The 21,821-nt window shown below is 45.4% G+C and overlaps 5 non-coding genes across 5 annotated transcripts; 3 read left to right on the forward strand and 2 right to left on the reverse strand.

Moving 5' to 3' along the window:
• Positions 1 to 15,103: 15,103 nt before the first annotated feature.
• trnal-uaa lies at positions 15,104 to 15,185 on the reverse strand. Its single transcript has one exon. It is a non-coding gene; the product is annotated as a tRNA-Leu (tRNA).
• A 521-nt stretch (positions 15,186 to 15,706) lies between these two features.
• On the forward strand, positions 15,707 to 15,779 carry trnav-aac. The gene has a single exon. It is a non-coding gene; the product is annotated as a tRNA-Val (tRNA).
• A 1,216-nt stretch (positions 15,780 to 16,995) lies between these two features.
• trnak-uuu lies at positions 16,996 to 17,088 on the reverse strand. The gene is made up of 2 exons: positions 17,052 to 17,088; positions 16,996 to 17,031 (listed from the first exon to the last, which is right to left on the reverse strand). It is a non-coding gene; the product is annotated as a tRNA-Lys (tRNA).
• A 2,813-nt stretch (positions 17,089 to 19,901) lies between these two features.
• Positions 19,902 to 19,975, forward strand: trnai-aau. Its single transcript has one exon. It is a non-coding gene; the product is annotated as a tRNA-Ile (tRNA).
• Positions 19,976 to 20,700: 725 nt separating this feature from the next.
• Positions 20,701 to 20,773, forward strand: trnat-agu. Its single transcript has one exon. It is a non-coding gene; the product is annotated as a tRNA-Thr (tRNA).
• The last annotated feature ends 1,048 nt before the right edge of the window (positions 20,774 to 21,821 follow it).

Consider the following 21,821-nt stretch of genomic DNA (forward strand, 5'->3'; position numbering starts at 1 on the left):
TTCGCTTAAACGTAATTTAAGAGATTATGATGAAGAGTGTATCCATAATAGGTCACTTTATGATTATTAAATCTGGGGTGGGTGGGGGTGGTGGCGTTGTGTTTCGCCCTGATGGGCCTGGATCACTATTGCGGACACAAGTAACTAAATTTTTCATTGATCATCAGCTCGTCCTAGTAGATGGGTGTGTGGTGGGATGAGCAGCAGGTGGATGAGTGGTGAGCACACGGGGCTCAGCACATGGGATGAGCACAACGTGGTTAGTACAAGGGGATAAGCACAGCATGGATGTGTACAGGGGTCAACACAACGTTTGAGCACATGGGGCTGAGCACAGTGGCTGAGAACAGGAAGATTGTGACATCAGGTGGTTGAGCACAGGCGCTGAGCAGACGGAATTTTATCACAGGGGTTGAGCACATTTCGGGTGTTCACAGGGAGCGCTGAGCACACGTTGGTGATGGATAAGAGCATCTGGCGAGAACAAGGAGGTTGAATACAATTGGGAATGCTCAGTGGGTGTGAGCACAGGGGAGGGATGACCCCAGTAAGGATGAGCATAGGGAAGCCGCTAAGCACGGGATGTGTGGTGAGTACGGTGAGTGTTAGCACAGCGAATTTGAGAACAGGAAACTGTTGAGCACAGGGATGCTGAGCACAAGGGGTGAGATTGACTAATAATAAAAGTGAGCACATGGGGGAGTGACCACATGGCGGTGGTTGAGCAAAGTGTGAGTGAGAAAAGGGGATGAGCACAGGGGGTCGAGCACAGGAGGTTTAACTATTATTAAATCTGTCGGTGAAATGCGGAAGCCAATCGCACACAGTGGTGTCCCACAAACATTCATTGTTTGAGTGACTACATTTCTAATATTTTAAGGGATTATTATACCCTGAAAAGAAATCCATCAATTGACAGCTAAGATTCTACTGCTTGCTAGACAATCAGAAAAAAGTGGATTGAGGAAACTGCCTTACATTTTGCCCTGACCGTGAATCTAAATACAAATTATAATAAACTAACATAAATTATAATAATCTAAAGCAAAATAGATTAATTTAAACAAAAAAAATTAATCTAGTACAAAAGTATAATAACTTAATATAAAATACAATGATAGAGTATTATAATATAATGTATAATAACACTATCCTTTGTTTGCAAACGTAGTTGCTACAGGTACAGCTAGTAATGGAATAAACTGTTACTCTCATTTTGAAAGCAGGGTTATGGACTGCATGTCGCCATCAATCACTGCAACCGTTATAATGGTTATTATTGTTGTTGTATTGTTTAACACCACACATCCGTACAATGTCCCAGCTGCACTGTACATGTAGAATATGTTATATTATCCTGAATGACTGGAAGTCAAACAGGTAACAGACTCGAAATATTGTGTGTGATGTTTTTCAGAGAGTGTGAGGCTGGTGAATGGCGGCAGCCCGTGTGCCGGGAGAGTGGAGGTTTACCATAGTGGACAATGGGGCACAGTGGATGGCCATGACTGGGATATGGCGGACGCGGCTGTGGTGTGTAAGGAGTTGGGCTGTGGATCCGCGCTGTCAGCACCAGGAGGCGCTCATTTTGGGAGGGGCTCATGTCCCATTGTGACGTGGAATATTCAGTGCAGAGGAATGAGTCTACTCTGAGGGAATGTCCATCAGGAACATGGGGTCACTATTCCGTGTCAAACTCCTATGATGTCGGCATCATCTGTTCAGGTAAACAATTCACTCTCTGATCATTTAACAGCTCCCATGTTTCGGTAAATTACAGTTTGAGAAACATTGATAACGATTGTATCCTACAAGATGATATTTATTGTTATTAAACCCGGGGGAGGTCAGGCGTGTTGGGGAGTCGGGGGTGTGGTTTAGGGCATCGTAGTTCTAACTCCGTAACTATTAATCTGCGTAGGGTGAGCACAGGGTTGGAGCAAAAGGACAGGAGGAAGCAGAATTGGGCTGAGCAGAGGGATTGAAGCAGTGGACGGGAATGCTCAGCACAGGGGTGTTTGAGCGCAGGGTTGTCAGAGTAGGTGTATGAGCACAGGGGTTTAGCGCAATGGATCATAATTAGGAGGAGAAGTGAGTGCACGGGATGAGTATAGAGGGGTGATGACAGGTGGCTAAGTTCAGCGGGAGGGTTGAGAACAGTGGATTTCCACAGGGGGTTGGTTGAGAAAAGTGGCCATAGCTCAGGTATTGTGAGTAAAAGCTGCTGAGCAGCGGTGAGCACGTGGGGCTGAGCAGCGGGAGGGTTTGAGCTCGGGGGCGTACACTGAGGTGCCCGCAAATTGCAGGGTAACTCTTGGGACGACGACAGAGGTGCAGACCAGTCTACACAGTGCGAGGACAGTGAGTGGTTAAAACAAGGGTGTTGATCACCGAGGGTAAGCACAGAAAGGAATGAAGCCAAGGTGTGAGCACAGGAGAAGTGAGCGCAGTCAGACCAGCACAGGGGTTGAGCACGTCGGGGAGCAGTGCAGGAGCACAGGGGTGATCACAAGGTGTGGAGCATATGGGTGAGCCGAGGGGTCTTATCAGATGGGGGAGGGGGGTGTCTGGCACGACCACAGGAGTTTGAGCACGAAGTGAGTGTTCACGGGGATTTATCACAGGGGGTTGGCACAGAAACATTCGCAGTGGTGTTTGAGAAAAATGGCTGTGCACAGTGGTTGAGGAGCACTGTGGTAGAGCACAAGGTGTGGGTGAGGAACGGGTGTAGCATCAGGCAGGTAAGCAGGGATGTAAGGTAAGCTTGCGTACAGTGGAGGTGAGTAATGAGGGGTTGCACAGTGGGAGGCGACAACAGGGTTGAGCATCAGATGGGTGCGCACAGGGGAGGTGAGCACACGGCGGCTGAAAGTAGGGGCGTTAGTACACAGTGGGGTGAGAATAGGAATGCGAACAGTGAGCTTTGACCACAGCGGGGATGAGCACAGGTGGAAGACCACAGGGGGAAACGCAATGCGTGGTGTGCGTGGGGATGAGCGCAGGTTTGTGGTGAGCATAGAGGTTGATCAATGGGGATTGAGCAGAGTGCTCTGAACACAGGAATTGAACACAGAGAGGGGTGTGCTGTGCTGAACATAGGGGGCTGAGCACAGGGAGTTTAATAGGGGGATGCGAACAAGGGTTGAGAATAGGGGGAGAAAGCGATCTTTGTTCAGTAAACGGCGGTGAGCACATCAGCCGGAACCCAGGGCTTGAGCAGAGTGCGCTAAGAAAAAATTGTACAGGGGCAAGAATGGTGTTGATTTTCAGGGGAAACAAATGAGGGATGAGCACGAGGCGGTCAGATCGGGGATTTAGTACTAAATGGGTGGCGCTAAGAAGCATGAGCAATTGGGTTGGTCGTGGGGGGGAGAGTGGTTGGGCACAGGTGTGGACACATGGTCAGCAACGGGGTTTATATGGGGGCCGTTACCACACGGAATTGAGGAAACAGGGATGTGATCACACCGGCGTGAGCACAGGGCCTGAGCACAGGAGGATGGGTAGGGAGCTCAGGGGTATAAGCACGGGTGTTGAGCACAGGCAAGGGCAAAGTGGGTGAACAAACGGTGCTCAAAGGAACAGGAGGTTAGGCATAGCTGCCCCGGGGATGCATATTGGGGTAGCCCAGGTTTGGAGCACAGAAGGTTTAGGACAATTGGATAAGCATAGAAGTGGTGAGCACAGTCGCTTGATACAAAAGTTCTAATCCGGGATTGCAGCAGAGAGCTTTGAGGATAGGGCCGTGGGCACAGGCGTAGTACTGAGCACAGAGATTGAGCAAAGTGTGGACGGGTAACATAAGGGGGGGAGCAAAGTAGTTTGCGCAAAAGGGGTGAGCACCGGGGAGAGCTGTTCAAGGAGATTGCGTGGGGGAAAAGCGACGGTTAGTACAGGGGTGTGAGCACAGGAAGTTGTGCATAGGAGGACTGAGTTCAGCGGTATGAGAATGAGAGGTATGAGCAAAGGGTGGTGAGCACATTCTGGTGAGCAAGTGTGGAAAGTAAGGAGTGGTTAAGCTCAGGAGGGTGAAGACGATTTGAGGATTACAGAGGGGAGCACGGGTCGGAGAACGGAGTTGAGCTTCAGGTTAGCAGAAGGCGCGTAGAGAACATGGCGGTGTGGAAAGGGATTGATTGAGCACCGCGGTTAAATTCAGCGGTGGGGAGCAACGGAGGGTAAAAACAAGGTAAGGTGAGCACAGCTTTGCGCATAGTGCGATGGCACAAGGGTCTAAGCAGGGGTTGCGCAAAGAAGGGTAGTCCAGAGTTGGAGCACAGAGGATTGAGCGCAGGTGGGAGAGCACAGAGGAGAAAGAAGAGCTAATGAGGTGAGCGCAGATGTTAAGCACAGTGGATGGCACAGTGCGGGGTGAGAAAGGGGTGCGAACGGGGCCGGTGTGAGCACAGCGATCTGAGCACAGGATGGGGTGAGTACAAGGGCTTGAGCTTTTGGCACTATAAACAGTGGGGCGGGTTAAGCACAGTGGGAAGCACAGCGACTGATCAAAGTAGGGGTATATCAGGGTGGTGTGAACACGGGGTAAGCAAAGCAAAGCAAAACAACCATAAGATTGTGGGCGAAGAACAGAGGTTGAGCACAAGGGGATAAGCAAATATTGGGGGTGATCAAAGGGGTGTGAACACAGTGGATGAACAAATGAGAGCCAGCTTGTTTCAGGAGGAAGCACATGGGGAAGGAGCACAGTCGCTGGGGATAGGGAGGTGAGCACAGTGCGTTGAGTGAAGTTGGTAAGTACTGAGCATAGGGCGTAAAGCGCATTAGTGCTTGCACAGAGTGTGAGCACAGGGAAGTGAGCATGTGAGACAAGGTTTTTGGAGGATAGGCGGGTGAGAACTGGGTGATTAATAAAAGAGGAAAAGCAATGGGAGCACATGGGCGGGAAAAGACAAGACTGATCAAAATGGAGAGCAATGGGAGTGAACACAAGGGTGGGTGAGCACAGGAGGGAAAAAAGTGGGGAGCACACTGCGCCGGGCGAAAGGGATTCAGCAAAATAGTTGAGTTCAGGTGTTGACAATATGCGTCGCACAAGGTGGTGATCGCAGACGCAGTTAAACAGAAATGCGATCACAGGGGTTAAGAACAGAGCGCACACATTGGGTGAGCAGAACGGTGGTGGGTGGGTGGAGCGGGTTACCACAGGTGTTAGAACACAAGAAGATGAGCACCGGTTGAGTGCAAAGATGTGGTGTGCACAGAGGGGTGTGAGCAAGACGATGAACACAGGGTCTGATCCCTGGGCGGGTGGCACAGTGGGGTGTGAGGGCAGGAACTTAAGTACAGGATGTGAGCACCGATGGGTGATAACGTGTATGTGAACACAGGTTTGTGAACCCAGTGCGGTGAGCAAATGGATGGCAAACGCGGGGAGGTTGCGGGGGAATTGCATGAGCGAAGGCGTGGGAGCGCATGAGAGGCTGGAGAGGAGTTTGGAATGAACACAGTCGCGTGAGATCACAGTGGGGAACACGGGCGGTGGTGTGAACATTGAGGGGTTAGCCCATGGTTTGAGCACTGGGTTAACAAAGTAGGTTCAGCAGAGGGGTGAGAGCACAGAGTGGTGAGCACTGGGGGTGAGCACAGCTGCGGTGTACACGGGGAAGGGTGCACAGAGCAGGTAGCAAGCAGGGTTTTTAGCAAAGCGTGGTGAGCACTTTGCGGGGTCAGCACAGAAATGTAATTACACGGTTGGGTGCAAAGAGGAATGGGTGAGCACAGGGGGGAGATCCATGCGCGGTGAGCATTTGTGGGCGAGCGTAATTTTGGAAAAGGCGTGTGAGCAAAGTTGGGTGAGTACAGCTGTATGAGATAAGTGTGTTGGCAATAGGGGTGAGAGAAATGTGGGTTGAGAACAGTCGGAGTGAGGTCACGCGATGTGAAGAGTGTCCGATCACTGGGAGCAGTGAGCACAGGGGACAAACACACGGTGGGAGTGAGCATAGGCCCTGTGGTGCTCGCAGGAGGTAGCAAAGTGTGGGTGTTGAGCACAGGGGGATGATCAAAGAAGGGGTTAGCAAAGGCGGTGAGCACAGGTTGGGGACGAGCAAAGTAGGGAGCACAGTGTGGCTGTGATCACAGGGAGCGGTGGAGATAAATTGGGGAGCACAGGATGTGTCAGCACAAGCGACAAGAACAAGTGCTGACGACAGGCAGGGTTGAGAAAAGGGGGTGCACATTGGTGCAGAGAATAGGGGTTTAAAGACAAGGAGACAAGCACAGTCGAGGAACAGAAAAGAGGGGAGCAACGGAGGGAGGGTGATTAGCCCAGTGAAAGTCACCTTAATTGAGGGGAGCACAGGCGGGTGAGAACTGGTGGTAATCACAGTGCGAAAGCAGTGGAGATGTGCAAAGTCATGATGGATGTAAAGAGAGCGCATGATGGTGAGCACGAACGGGTTGTTGAGCACAGGTGGAGCAGTGAATACGAGGTTTGAGCTATGATGGTGAGCATAGTGGTTAGGCTGTGAGCACAATTTTTAGCACAGAGGACGTTTGAGCAAACAGAGATGACAACAGATGGTTGAGCAAAGGCGGGTTTGCATAGGGGTCAGTGAGTAAAGGATGGGTGAGGACCGTGCGGAAGTGTTGAGAACAAATGGAGGTTTCAGCACAGGGGGAGGTCGAGAGACTGAATACTTGGAGGTGAGCACAGGTGGCTGCATCGCAGTGAGTTGACGACAGGGTGGATGAGCATAGGAGGGGTGAGGAGAGGAGGGCGAGCACAGTTATGGAGCACGTGGTTGGAGCGCACTTTGAAGTGCAATGAGACTGGCAGAGATTGGGTGAGTACCAGGCTGTACACAATTAGTATTGATGAGCGCACGAAGGCGTGATCTCTTGGGGCTTGGCTGGTAACATTGTGGGGCTCAGTGGAGGGGGAGAACTGAGAACAGGCGGAGGGCTGAATACCGGGGCAGCGGAGCACATCGAGAGGGGAGAGTACTGGGAGGACTAATAAGAGGGCGATAGGCTGAGCACAGTGATAGGCGTGTTGGTGAGCTGAGCAATGGGGGAGTGTCTGAGGACGGAGGAGGGTCTCAGCATAGGAGTGGTACTGAGCACAGAGATAGGGACTGAGCATAGGGGAGGGACTGTGCACAGGGCGAGAGTCTGAGTCCAGCGTACGTGCCGACCCCACAGTCGGTGATGAGGGAATGGGCACAGGGGAAATATTGAGCACAGAATGAGGGTCTGAGCACACTGGAGATATTATCATAGGTGTCGAGTCTTGAGATAGTGAGAATAGCGGAGTCTGGTATAGAAGCAGAGGAGTGGGGAATGCTAAGCACATGCGGGTGAGCATATTGCCTGAGCACATGGAGAATGGCGGAGGCTCATGTAGAAGCTTAGGAGTGGGTGGGTTATGCACAGTTGGGTTAGTATAGGGACGGAACACAATAGATTACGAGACCAGGGAAATGAGCAATTTGGGGGAGAACAGTGGGTGGGAGCTATTGGAGAAGCAGAGTGGATGCTCAGTAGATGAGCACAGAGGGTAGGCGCAGGTAACGAGGTTGAGCACAGAGGCTTGAGCTCATTGGATGAGCACAGTGGGCTGAGCTAAGTGCAGGGGATGGCCCGAAAATAGTGGAGGAGCTGACCACAGGGAATGGCCTGAGAACAGGGGAGGAGCTGAGCCCACAGGGTGGCGCTGAGCACGGGAATAGGGTATGAGCACAGTGGCAGGGACTGAGCACAAGGGAGATGGTGAGCACAGTAGCGGCAGGGCACTTAGCGAGGGGATGAGCATGGAAGGGCTAGCTAAGCACAGTGGCTGGGCCTGAGCACATTGGCGGGATGTCTGATCACAAGGTGAGGGTCTGGGCACAGTTAGAGCGGTTGGTCACACGGTATGTCAATTACTGCTTCCATTGATTTATGACTATTGATAGACTAACAGTGACGTACTCAGGTCCTTAAACCAACACCAACAAGTGACCAGCGCTGTTCATATTATGTCGGGAGGAAGTCCCAATGTGCTGAATTTCCCCAACAAGAGCAGTTTAAACCAATGACAAATAATGAGTATTAATTGGAGAAAAACACAGGCCCCGCAAACAGCCGTGAAATTAATGATTAAATTAAATTTCAAATTATTTTGGAGATTCTTGACCAAGTCACCAATAAAAATTCGCTTCTGGTTTTTAACATTGCCACGAGATCTATTACCTCCAAATAAACAGGCAGTCGTGGGAATCGACAAGACCCCGAGCTCACAGAAAGCCTGACCCTAACATCAGAGAAAATTGATTAGTTGCAGCGTCTAATGAAGACCCACATTAAGAACAGCCTACAGTTTCCCGTTTAAACTCAACCAGAAACAATCTCACAGGTGGACTGGTCATTGTCTACCTGAAGTCACTGTCAAGAACAGATCAGAGGAATGTTGTGAATTATTTTTATGTGTTTTATTTACAGGTCCGCTAGAAACCCACATTCACTGAGCCAGACTTCCGGGTTTTGTGAGAGGGGAAAAAGCGTCAATCTCTTGTTCTGGGAATTATCCTGGCAGAATTCTCTTTTACATAGTGACAGCTTATCACATCACAAACAGCTGCAGAGAATAAGAAAGACGCACATTTACCATATCGGAGGTCAGGGCAGGAACTTTACTGTGTAATTATACTACACACATTGGCGGACCGAGAGTTCATCATCACCAGAGAGCGAGCAAGTGCAGCATCGCCTGTGGGGTAAGAGCTGAGTAATATTTCAGATCATAACCTGTGTCTGTTTCCCTCACAATTCTGTGAAATCATTGTTCGCTGCCCCTGGTTTATATTATCGTCGATCACAGGACCACTCCCAACTCCCACCCTCATACTCGACCCTCCACTCACACACACACACATACACACATCTTCATTCATGTTCCAACCTCTCAGTCATACAAATTTTCGTTTCGTCCATTGCATGTGATGCGATCCTTTTGTTTTAAACAGGTCTGAATGTCACGTGAGAGTATCAGACTGAATTCCCGGTACCCCATCTTTGGCTGTAGATGTGTGTTGCCCCAATCCACGGCCACACTGCCCTCCATGGCCATCACGGTCTCAGCCGTTGCTCCCTCGCACTCTGTGTAAAGAAACAATTGACGGGGTCTGTGCTGAACTTGCCCCAAATCAAACCCTCCCCATGAAGCCACATCCATGCGGGGAAAGAAGCAAGTGGTCACTCTTACTCTGACATGAACCGTTTCCGTGTCAAAGAGAGAGTGATTGTGGGACTCTTTATTGCGTTTTATCTCAGATTCGCTCCACAAAACCACCATTTCCCTGAAGCCAGATTCGCGGTTTTTGTGAGAGGGGAAAGCGCTGAGATCTCGTGTTCCGCCCCATGCTCACTTTTCTTAATATAATCATAGTATTATGCGGCAAAGAGGGAGCCCATTCGGACTGTCGTACCACTGCCGGTTCTTCGGAACTAACTAGTCGATTCCTTCCCACTCACCATAGCTCTTCCTAAAACCATGGACATTTGTGTAACAAAATAATTATCTTCCTTTACTCGACTTATTACAATAACTTCTTTGCATTGCTCCCTTCTTCCATCCAACTGACTCATTCGCTGCCTTCCACTTCCAACCTTCCTCACCCTGACTGCCTCCCAGAACCTCTATCCACCATCATCCCACTCGCTGATACACTTCCACAACCTGATATCCTCCCACAACCTCATTGCCTCCGATCCACTCCTCTACTCCCTTTCATCCCTCCCACCCTCTAACACCCTACCATTCCTTCTATTCCTCTCTCCATCATTGCTTCCCACAACCCCAATCTCTTCGAAATCCTCTATTCCCATTTCGCTCAAGTGAAGTTCTCACTACGTCTTGAATGTATTTAGACTATTTGATTCAATCCTAGTTTCAGACAGCGAGTTCAACAATATCAAGTTCCTCTGTGTGAGGTCCATGCTCCTAAATCCTCTTTTTGATACCCTGGTTGTGATCTAATTATGTTGGGACGTCCTCCTGACGTGAAAGGCGCTTTATAAATGGAATCTTGTTGTTGTTGTTTAAAACATGTGTCAAGATCACACGATCAGTTCAGATGAAATTCCAGTTCTCCCGTCCCAGTTTGGAACGCTTTGTTACCCAGTTTCCGGCATCAGATTTCTGGTGTTTTGGAGAGGGCAAACCGCTGAGATCTCGTGTTCCGGAATTATCCTGGCAGCAATTTTTCTTTACATAGAGATGGCAAGAATATCGCATCACAACCAGCTCCGGGGAAAAACGGAACAGCAACATTCACCCCATCGGAGATCAGTGCAGGAAACTACACGTGCAAATACATTACAGTAATAGACGGCCGAGAGCTCACATCACCAGAGAGCGAAGTAGCGGGATAGGACAGGAGCTGAGTAAAATCTCAAACAATAACCTGATTGTCTTTTAACCGTTTACAACAGCTCCTGTGATACGCGCTGTTTACATGATCGACCATATGTCCCGGCTTTCTTCTGTTGACACCTTTGTATCACTTTTTCCATCCCACACATTCTGCTGCCCACTTCTCCCACTCTTTAACCCTCTCCCTCCACTGGCCCTCCCAACTCTCTCCCACTCTCTCCCCCCTCTCACACGCTTTGCCACTTTGCACCCCTCTCTCCCTCTCCGCCCTCTTTGTTCCTTCTCCCTGTCGCACACCCATCTTGACCCTCTCCCAACACTCTCTCACCCTGTCTACCCCTCTTTCCCAACATCTCGCCCCTCTCTTCCCATTCTCTTTCCACTCTCTCCCTCGAGTTCCCTCGCCCCGTTCCCCCTCTCTACTTCACTCTCTTCCGCATCTCTCCACCCTCTCTGCACGCTCTCTCCCCACCCTCTGTCACCATCGGTCTCCCCGCAATCACTATTTCCACCTCTCTCTCCCAGTCGCCTCTTTGCTTTCCTAAATAATTATCTTTTTCACTAGCATTGTGCACGAGCCATTCGCCATTCTTCCCTTAAACCCTCCAGCTGACTAACTCATTCCCTCCCACACACAACCTGCCTCATTCTCTCTCTCTCTCTCCCAGGACCTCTATTGCACCTTCAGTCACATATACTCATAACCTCCCAAACCCTGATAAACACCAGCACTCTTATTGCCTCCCACACTCTCTCTTGCTTCCGCACCAACTGTTTCTCCATCCCATCTATTGACTACTTCCCAAATCTTTTATTCCCTTATTCCTTTTTCAATCCCGCAGTTCCACACACTTTAAAACCTTGTTGTCCAATCTACGTCGTGTGATGGTCTCACTACCACTTCAATGTATCCAGAATATCTGATTCAATCCTTGCTTCATGCAGCGAGTTCGCCATCTCACTTCTCTCTGTGGAAGTCGATGCTCCTGATCTCTCTGCTGGATCAACTGGTTGTGATCTTAGCCTGCTGTTCCAAATACGGCTGAAATCGCACAAGCAATTCACATTAAATTTCGTTCTCCTATCCCAGGCTGGAGGTTTGCTACCAGTCCCCGGGCTCGTTGCCTTCGCTGGCTACTCCACTCGCCCAGCCGTTGCTCCCCTCCCTTTCTGTGAAGAAACAGTTGCTGGAGTTTGTCCTGAACCTTCCCGTCAAACCCTCTCCCTGGTCCCATCTCCTCCTCCATGCTGGGAATCAAGCAATCAGACACTTTTGCTCTGACTTGAACGGTGATCTCTGTCACAGAGCGATGTCCGTAAGAATACCTTTACTGTGTTTCAATTCCAGATCCACTCCAGAAACCCACAGTTTTCTTGAAACCAGATTGCAAGATGTTTGTGAGTGGAGAAAGCGCTGAGATCTCATGATCTGGGAATTATCCTGGCAGCAATTTCTCTTTATACAGAAACGGCGAGTTTATTGCATCACAAACAGATCCAGAAAATAGTAACACAGCAACAATGACCATATCTGAGATCATTGCGTGTAGATATTACTGGTTAATTGTTGCGCATAGAAGAAATTCATGAGCAGATGCGGCGAGAGAGTCTGAGAACTTCTTCGTGGGAAGTTGATTAAAACGCTCACCTGAATCAATCTGTTTTCAACTATTTAATAATAATATAAATAATCCTTGCATTTGATATAGCGCTTTTCACGTAGAGGATCCCAAAGCGCTTCACAGAAAACTGTAAAGTGAATTGACTGTATATTTGTGGGCGAACGCGGCAGCCAATTGCGCACAGCATGTCCACAAACAGTCAGGATTGAAAATGACCAATTTATTATTGTTTTGGTTTTGGAGGATTATTATTAGGCGTGTGGAGTAAGGAAACTTGCCCAAGGTTTCGCCCTCTGCCTGGAATTGACTCAGGTCTCTTCACTTGCATGCTCTAACCACTGAGCTACAGACTCTAGACTAAGATTGTGGCCAGTACGGGCATCGAAACGACCTTGGATTAGCAACCACACTCTGACCAACTGAGTTAACCGCCCAGTAACCAATCACTTCATTGCTATTGATTTAAACTGTGCAATAACAGCTTACCTTGATATGGCGCCGCTAACCCGGACCAGTACGTTAGAACGCTTGTCAGTGTGGTATCATGATTCAGTCACTGACCAGTGTTGTATCTGTGTCTTTCACAGGTTGCTTGACTACTCAGGGAATAGCAAACGTTGTCCGCCTCATCCTGGTGATCGTATTGTCTCTGGTAATTATTGTCCTGCTAGTGGTTAAAATTCGACCAATAAAAAAAGATAACAGACAAGAACGGGTAATTGAAGAAACGAACTGACCTCTCCACTGATCTCCTCAAAGCTCTCATAATCCAACTCGCGTCCAGATTTTCCTCCTTCTCAGACCAAAACAGCTTTCACTTACACTTGGTATAATCTCCTGACTTTGCATTTGCCTCAAACACCTTGATGCACTCACTTCCAAGTACTCTGTCTTTCTGCGGAATTTCTGCACCAATTTGCCCATAACAAATAGCCGCGTCTTGAATGTTTAATTTTATCCAGAGAATTTTTGGGAACATCATAAAAATTAGCCTTGATTCACCTAAACGCCCACTCTATGTTGTTTTCATTTGTCAGAGTAGTGGTTTTAGCTGGTTATCATCCAGCAGTTCCTTCGTCACACTCTGCAGTCCTCAATCATTTTCTTCCTGGCAAACTTGTCCAAACAGTCCCTGGAATTAGATAAACAGGTTCTGTTCCTTGGTAAACCATGCTCACTCCTTTCTAAACACAAGAATTCCTACGTGTAGGTAGAATGATTGGAAGGCTCCAACTTGCCATAAGCGTGATGATGGATTTCGGACCCCAGGCTGATAACCAGAAGATTTTATTGTTGTTCATCTGTTGCCATATTTTTCTTTCAAAATTTTGATCCACAAATTCTTAAATGGTTGAAGGAGGGTGAGTGAAGGATTCTGATGTACGAATTGCTTAAATATTGAACTGTAACCTCAATTGTTTTATCACCGCAGAAGAACATAGTCGAAGTAATTCAGGATTTTTTTGAGAAAATGTATACATTCTATTCACATTTCAGTATGTTCTGTAAAGCGCTTGGAGACGCCCAGAGGATATGATAAGGCGCTTTATCAAAACATTATTATTATTATTATTACTATTGATTAAATGAAACGAGAGACAATTTCGAATACAGATTCATTGTGCACTCAGATAACGTTAAAACATTTTTTAAAAAATGTCAAGATGAAAATGGACGATTGCGGTGACTCGGATGCGGACCGAGGCTCCTAGAGTCACAACACAGAGTACTGACCACTGAACGATCACAGCGATACACCTGCCTCCAATATATTGCAGTTGGGCACAAGTATAAGAAACGATGTGCAATTATGTTTATAGAATTAACATGCTTTTCGCTGCTGCTCTGGATGCTTATTCTCTTATTCCTGTAAAACATAACGTTTAATATAAATTAACGAGTTGAATAATTAAGACAATCTGAATTTTATTGTGGAAAATATTGTTCCGTCATTTAAGATCAATTATCATCTGATAGATAGTACGAACAGCTTCGTAATCGTTTGTAGCAAACAATACTTGTACATAATTTATCAATGAGAGAGGAGTGGATTTGTAATTTTTATCCTGAATCGATTCCGAGCTGAATTTTTATCCTAACTAATGGGTGAGATCCGGCCTCTCAGCGTCTCGATTGATGAGGTTGTGTATTGTTTGAGTCGAGTAGGTCCCGAGTCTAACTGATGTTGTCACTGAAGCAAAACAAAACTACAAACGATTACGAAGTTGTTCATGATATTATTTAAATTGCGAAGAAAAATTTAAGCAGAATATATTTCTTCCAGATGAGGACCATCGCTGGGAGTGTTAACAGCCGAACGCGCTAACCCATTGCGCCACAGAAACTTCTATGTACATTTTTGCATGAAAAGTAGAGGTTTTTATTGACACAATTGCTGTCACCTGTAAGTTAGTTATTCAAAGGTGAAATAGATGGAAACACTGACCACTGTGTGATGAGGGATGGTTTGCCTTTCAGGCTCCTTGTTCTGCCACAAAACACATTTATATTATGTACAAATGCCTTGAAAATTTGATTTGGATCAAATCATCAACTAATTTAGGTATACATTTTTTGGAGAATAGTTTCTAATTCAGTTAGAAATATGAGTTTCGTGATCGTAGGTAACCATCCGTTATTTTATTCACACTGAGGTGCAACGCTTTACAAAGAAATATTGTAAAATTGAGTTCGTTGATCGGTTGTGGTGTGTTTTTTCTCAAAATATTCCTAAATAGTCCTCCTTTCGTTCATTGCTGAAGAGGACTACTTTTTACTTTCTCTTGAAAATTGAATGTTTCTACCTGCTTGCATATGCGAATTGGGAATTTAGGGACAAATTACTTGTCAGAAGATATTTACCTTTTGTCAAGGAAAGAGATTGCTGAAGCTGAAGGAGCGAATCTAATTATGATTGAATCAAAGTAAACGAACGGCCATTATCACTACCACAGTCTCAGGGTATTGCCTCATGGCGGTAAACCGCTGTCTGCTGGTTAATCATTGGAAGATGGAATCACCTTGGTACCTTCTACACACAGCTCTTTCTGCTTAGAAAACACATCTGACGCGGTGAATGTAAAATAAGGACAAGATCATTAGCATTTGATAGCGGTGGGATTCGAACCCACGTCCCCAAAGAGACTGGAGCTTAAATCCAGCGCCTTAGACCGCTCGGCCACGCTATCCCAGGTTTTCCCTTGTCGGCAAAACTCACCGACTCATGTTAAGCTTACTACTTATGTCAATAGTTTGTTTACTGCTATGATGGAGAAGCGGGGTCAAAATCAGACAATCTGTTGAACTTTGTGGAGTAAAACAGCATAATCTTTAGCTAATCAATAATTTCAAGCATTGTTAAAATGATACTAAAACAAAGCTCTTTGGGGATTTCATTGACTGTTTGGCCTATTGCAACGTCTTTCAAGTAACTTTTCAGAAATTAAAATAGTTTGTAGGATCAGGTGCCATTGATTTGAAAACTTTCAACACGCTCGTCACTCGCTTCACGGCTGCAAGAACTTGAGATCTTCTTATCTCCTGTTTCCGAGTTTATAAACCACTTTTCCTACGTGCATTCGGAAGATCCAATTTTCTTTCCGTTATTACATCACATCCCCGAATTGCAGGAGTTTTGTGAATGATCCGAACATTAGGTGGAAATGTATTTGAGTTTTATTCGTTTCTCAACCGTAATGAATTCACAAAAGTTTCCGTAGTGCAGCGGTTATCACGTTCGCCTAACATGCGAAAGGTCCCAGGTTCGAAACCTGGCGGGAATATTTATTTATATTTTATTATGAAATATCATTCTTTAGTATTGACGAACACGCAGTCATTCAATTGAATTGGTTGGAGCCGCATAATATAAAAACACTGAAAAGAATTACCATTTTGTAAAGCTGTAAACAGATTAAGATCTCAGGCAACAAAAAAAATAAAACTTTATTTCAGCTGATGAACTGAATTCCGTTACAGACGTGACATAAACATGTGAAGATTTAGTTCCCGTTGAACTCAACTTCTCCAATCATTGCAGAATCGAATCCATTAAAGTGAAGGAAGTAACATGACAAAGCTACGAATTGGGCTCAACATATTCGCCTGTTAGCATAAAGAGTTTGGCAATCACAGTCAGTGTGGACAATTTTTTTTTGATTCAACAACAACTTGCATGTCGCACAACAAAATACAGAATGAAAGGGTTAAACCTGCAACTACAAAGAAAGGTATGTTGCAGATGAGGCAAGGAAAGTAGGGCGATTTGGTATCACAGTGGAGATAGGAGACAGATGGAGATTGATTGAGGTTGAGTAACCGAGGCAGCTTTCCAGAGGCTGCTGTCTTGTGACCGAATGTCAACACCGTTAGTGACACTGAAAGGGCGCGTTACGCACCGAAGGTCAGTGTTACCTCAGTGCAGGAGGTGGGCAGAGACACACAGGGAAGGTCAGTATTAGCTCAGTGCAGGAGGTGGGCAGAGACACACAGTGAAGGTCAGCGTTAGCTCAGTGCAGGAGTGGGCAGAGACACACAGGGAAGGTCAGTGTTAGCTCAGTGCAGGAGGTGGGCAGAGACACACAGGGAAGGTCAGTGTTAGCTCAGTGTAGGAGAATGGCAGAGATGTGGGAATCAGGAAATCAGAAAGATAGGTTTGTGGTGGGTCATAAAAGCATATGAAGCTGATAAACTTGAAACAGACCGTTCAAATATCGCATTAAGTGGAGCCCAGGAAAAATGTGGAGAAAATCTGGAATTTACACCACGATATACACTTTTCACTGGTGTATCTGCATTAAATGATCACGTTTTATTTCTGAAACCATTTAGTTAGATGTCACCATGCTCTCATTTATCTTGGAAAGAAGAAAATTAGGAAATTTTCTTTAAAAAATGCTATATTTATCTCATATTAAAATGTCTTCTGCTTGATGTAAGGGTAAGGGTGCATAAACATTTGTATTACGCCCTTCCACCCGCACCAAAAAGGAAAAGTAACGCCCGAACAGGGACTTGAACCCTGGACCCTCAGATTGCTATCAAATTGGATATTTTAAAAGTCTGATGCTCTGCCGACTGAGCTATCCGGGCTCCATGATCTCTGTATAACACGTCTCTTATCTGTGCAACAGGCCTGGTCTCTCTTTAACAGGGCTGATCTGTGTATAAGAGGACTGGTGACTTTATAACAGGCCTGGTCTCTGTATAACAGGCCTGGTCTCTGTATAACAGGCCTGGTCTCTGTATAACCGGCGGTAATATTCAAGATTGGTTAAATATGCGGATAGCAGAATAAGAATGTGGAGAGTAAATAGCGATAGATGTTTTGCAAAAGGCTAACCTCTCTCTTAATATCTTCATTCGCTCTGAAAACTAATGATTTGCTTGTGACTGGCGACTACTTTTTGATGTTGGTAATCGGTGACTTCTCCACTTCTGAACTGTTATGCTTTTAAAAATTCTACCAAATCTTGAGAGCAAATATTAACCTTGAAATAAGCTGATAACGTAAGTGCTATACTGGATGTAACGGTCCCGTAAAGGCTGGATTATATCCGTTGCATCGGCTACAGATGAATGTGGTACCCACCCGGCGGTGGGGTGAGAAAAGATGATTGAAACCTTTATCAAACAGCATGACAAACCATTCCACAAGCCTTTCTATGTAAAACGAAAAAATGTGAACAGCCAAATTTTATTTCAGAATGCACGCTACACAATAACGCTTCCAATTGCATATCAAATCTCCAAACATCTATACACGACATGATGTGAACATAAAGTGGTTTCCATTGTCGAGTCGACAGGTAAAAGTTGGATAAAATAAGCGCTGTGGCATATGGTTCCGGCGTTGTTGCAACGGATTACAATCAATCTGTCTCAAAAAATAAAATTTAGCCCATTTATTTAACAGAGTAAATGTGTATTTAAGAACAATCTTCATTTCCTCCCTAAACTTGTTCTGAGTCACGGCATATATGGAAATGTTCACACCGGAGCTCACTCGCTGTAGCACGAATCCAGTCTGTTGTATGGTATACCAAATGTTAATGACTTTCTCTTCACAAATATGAAATTGACCATCTTAACGGATAGACAACATTTGTCATGCACAAAAGTACAAAACTTGCCGATATAGCGAACAGCAAAATGATGGATTTTTTCTTCTTTTCGACATCTCCGGAATATTCTGTTTATTACCACTGCTGTCACCCCGGATTCTACTGCGGGGTTTACTGTCTACTAAAATGTGCCTGACAGCCAGAGCGTTGATAATGATGGATTCAGATACAGGAATGAACACATTCAATCATGACAACAAATAGCAACATAACTATGTTTGAAAGACCGCACCGTTCCCGGTTGAGGAATAAAATCCCCAAAGACAGAAATCCCCAAAGTTCACTGAAAGGAAAACAATAGGAGCCTAAAGGTTGAGCAGATTCTCCAGTTCACACGGCAGGTTTGGTTGAAGGAAGTTTCGTTCCATTTTATCATAGGTTCCCAGAGAGCAGAGAAAATATTTCCACTCTTCACGACACAAAGCATTTTTTTATTTTGTGTTTGTGTGTGTTTCTTTCTATCAGTAGCCTGTGATGCTGAGGTAGCTGTAGGAGAGGGGATGCAGAGATGAATCTGGGAGATGTTGATGCCAGGGCAGGTCCGACACTTCTGCCTTTTTTTCCACGCAGGGACTTGCACCTCGAAATTCCGAGATCCCAGGATTAAAATCGTTAATCCCGGGACTCAGTAAAGTACTGTGAATGCAATTCCTTGTAATGCAATCAATCTCTTGAAGTGTTCACAGCAAACCCTCTCTCAAGAAGATCCTGGAATTTGTGGCTACGACTGGCCTCAGTTCAGATCCTCTAGTGAGGCCTCTTGTGATGTTTGAGTCAGAATAAATTCTTATGTTTATCAGAGGCTTTCGTTTAATGTTCCAATAGATCGCCAGACCTCAATCTCGTTTAGTTATATCCTGTAATCTAAATTAATCTGAAATAATCTTTTGATCACGAGGTTATTTCTGAGAATGATCCATTTGCAGTAACACTTATTTTGGTGCGATCGATGTTGCAGTGATGACTGAGATTATAATTCTCTCTGGCTGGGGTTTTTGCATGAGTACTTGGCTGTATGCAGCATTGTGACTTGTTGGTTACACTGTGATACAGTCACATAAAAATACTGTCCCCAATGTCTGTGCAATACTGGCTTCCAAAGTTCACTGAAAGAGACTATTTATTCTTTTATTATTTATTCATGTTTAGCTTTGTGTTAAAGTTGGCTACGGAGACAGCATTGACAACATGATTGTTTATGTGTGTGCGGGTGTTGGTGTTGGCTGCGAACCGGTGGGGTGGGGGGGGGGGGGGGTGCGGGTTCGTGTAGATTCAAAACAAACCTGCAGAAACTCTACTTCATGGAGTGTGTGATAAATATATGCAACATTACCACTCAGATAATGGTCGAAAATATTGATCTTTTAATAGGAAATTTGGTAGATTCTATTTAGAAAATAATATCTGGGAATGTAATATGTTATTTGTGACATTGCACGTGTTTGGGACTGCCTGTATGTTGGAAACATGCACTGTTAACTGTTTGTTCCATGTATATTTTTTTCAACCAGCTCGTGCTGCGAATTCAGCCACTGCACCCTGAATCTCTGGAACATTGTCCTTCTGTCACTCCGTCTTCACCTTTCTTCTCCCTTCTTCCGTTCACGACTGAAGACCTTCATTTTCAACCGCGCTTACTGTAACTTCCTCCTTCCCGCATCTTGGTGCCATGATACCACACTGACAAGCGTTCTAACGTACTGGTCGGGTCAGCGGCGCCATATCAAGGTAAGCTGTTATTGCACAGTTTAAATCAATAGCAATGAAGTGATTGGTTACTCGGGCCGGTTAACTCAGTTGGTCAGAGTGTGGTGCTAATAACGCCAAGGTCGTGGGTTCGATGCCCGTACTGGCCACAACCTTAGTCTAGAGTCATGTAGCTCAGTGGTTAGAGCACTCGCTTTGCAAGCGAGAGACCTGAGTTCATTCCAGGCAGAGGGCGAAACCTTGGGCAAGTTTTCTTACTCCACACAGAGCCTAATACTAATCCCTCCAAAACAAAACAATAATGATTTGGGCATTTTCAATCTACGACTGTTTGTGGGACATTGCTGTGCGCAATTGGCTGCCGCGTTCGCCAACAAATCTACAGTCAATTCACTTTACAGTGTACACTGTGAAGCGCTTTTGGACGTCTAGAAGACGCGAGAAGCGCTATAACAAATGAAAGGATTATTACTATGATTACTATTATTAGTTTGAGTAGAATAGTGAACTCCAGGTACGTTTGTGAATCGAACTTCACTTGAAAAGTTTCAGACCTGTGGCGAGCATCTCTCATGTAATTTTATTACTACGCAACAAAACGTAAGGTAATCGTAAAACAACGAACACATGATCGAGACTTTTCTTCTTTGTTAATATATCAAACTGAGTTAAGAAACTTTTTTACATAATTGCGACCGTGGAAAGACTAATTGACAAATCCAAACCGAACCCGACTCCCAGTCTCAAAACAATAGTCAATAAACTGCACCAACTTTGTCCTTGAAGACAGAAAGTGAGGATGGGCTTCACTGACAAATAAAAATATATTGACCATTCACCTGGATATAAATACAATAATTGGAAGTGAAGATATGGCGCCGTGGCTTAGATGGCAAAGCACCTGTCTAGTAAACAGGAGATCCTGGGTTCAAATCCCAGCGGTGCCTTTGATGCCTTTCATTCTGGAACATCACTGGGCTTTGGTACATGTTGCTTTGCCTTTCCATGTATGTTGAATTTGTACAGAAGCAGTAGCCATTTTGTCATGAAACCTACAGGGGTATAAGAAAAAATCCTCAGCTTGGCCGTTTTGTTTCTGAAGTCATACCTAAACTGACGTCCATGATAAACTTCAAGTGCATAATAAGTTTATCTGTTTGTGTTAAACCGATGGGTTGGTTTGCCGTTTTTTAATCCAAGCTCAATTGGCTTTTGGTGGAAATTAGCTGGCTTTTAGTGCAATTTTCGCACATGCGATATCCTCCGATTTGAAGACAATATACCAATGTAAAGATATGTTGATGTCCAGAATTAGCTTTTGGAACTAATGTTTCGTTCTTAGACTTTTTTTTTTGCATTAGAATGAACCAACAGCGGCTTCTCGTGAACTGAGATTTCGATTAGTCCGTGTGAGGACACAAATAAACATTGAAAGAAACAACAATTTACATTTAAATTGAATAAAATTTACCAATGTAAAAAAAAGTTGGTGTCCTGAGTAAGCTTTTGGAACTAATCTTGTTGTTGTTAGATTTCTTTTGTTTGAGAATTAACCAACAGCGGCTTCTAATGATCTAAGATTTCGATTAATCTGTGCGAGGAAAATAAATAAACATTTGAAAGAAACAAACCAAAATTCATAAATGTGGCCGAAAAATCAGTGCAATTGAAGCATATTGCAGCCCGCTGAGCAGAGAGATAGGGGCAGGTTGGGATGTGAGAGCACTTCACAGATGTAGGAAGGAGGAAGGCTATAGATTGCTTTGAAGGTGAGGAAAAGGAACTTGACCTGTATCCTCTGACTGATCGGAAGCCAGGGGAGCAAGGTGAAGATGGAGGTCATAGGGTTGTGGATCCAGACAGAGTACTTGGAAGTGAGTGCATCAAGGTGTTTGAGGCAAATGCAAAGTCAGGAGATTATACCAAGTGTAAGTGAAAGCTGTTTTGGTCTGAGAAGGAGGAAAATCTGGACGCGAGTTGGATTATGAGAGCTTT

The sequence above is a fragment of the Callorhinchus milii genome, unplaced genomic scaffold, assembly GCF_018977255.1.
Source record: "Callorhinchus milii isolate IMCB2004 unplaced genomic scaffold, IMCB_Cmil_1.0 Scaffold36, whole genome shotgun sequence".
In the NCBI taxonomy this organism is placed as follows: Eukaryota; Metazoa; Chordata; class Chondrichthyes; order Chimaeriformes; family Callorhinchidae; genus Callorhinchus; species Callorhinchus milii.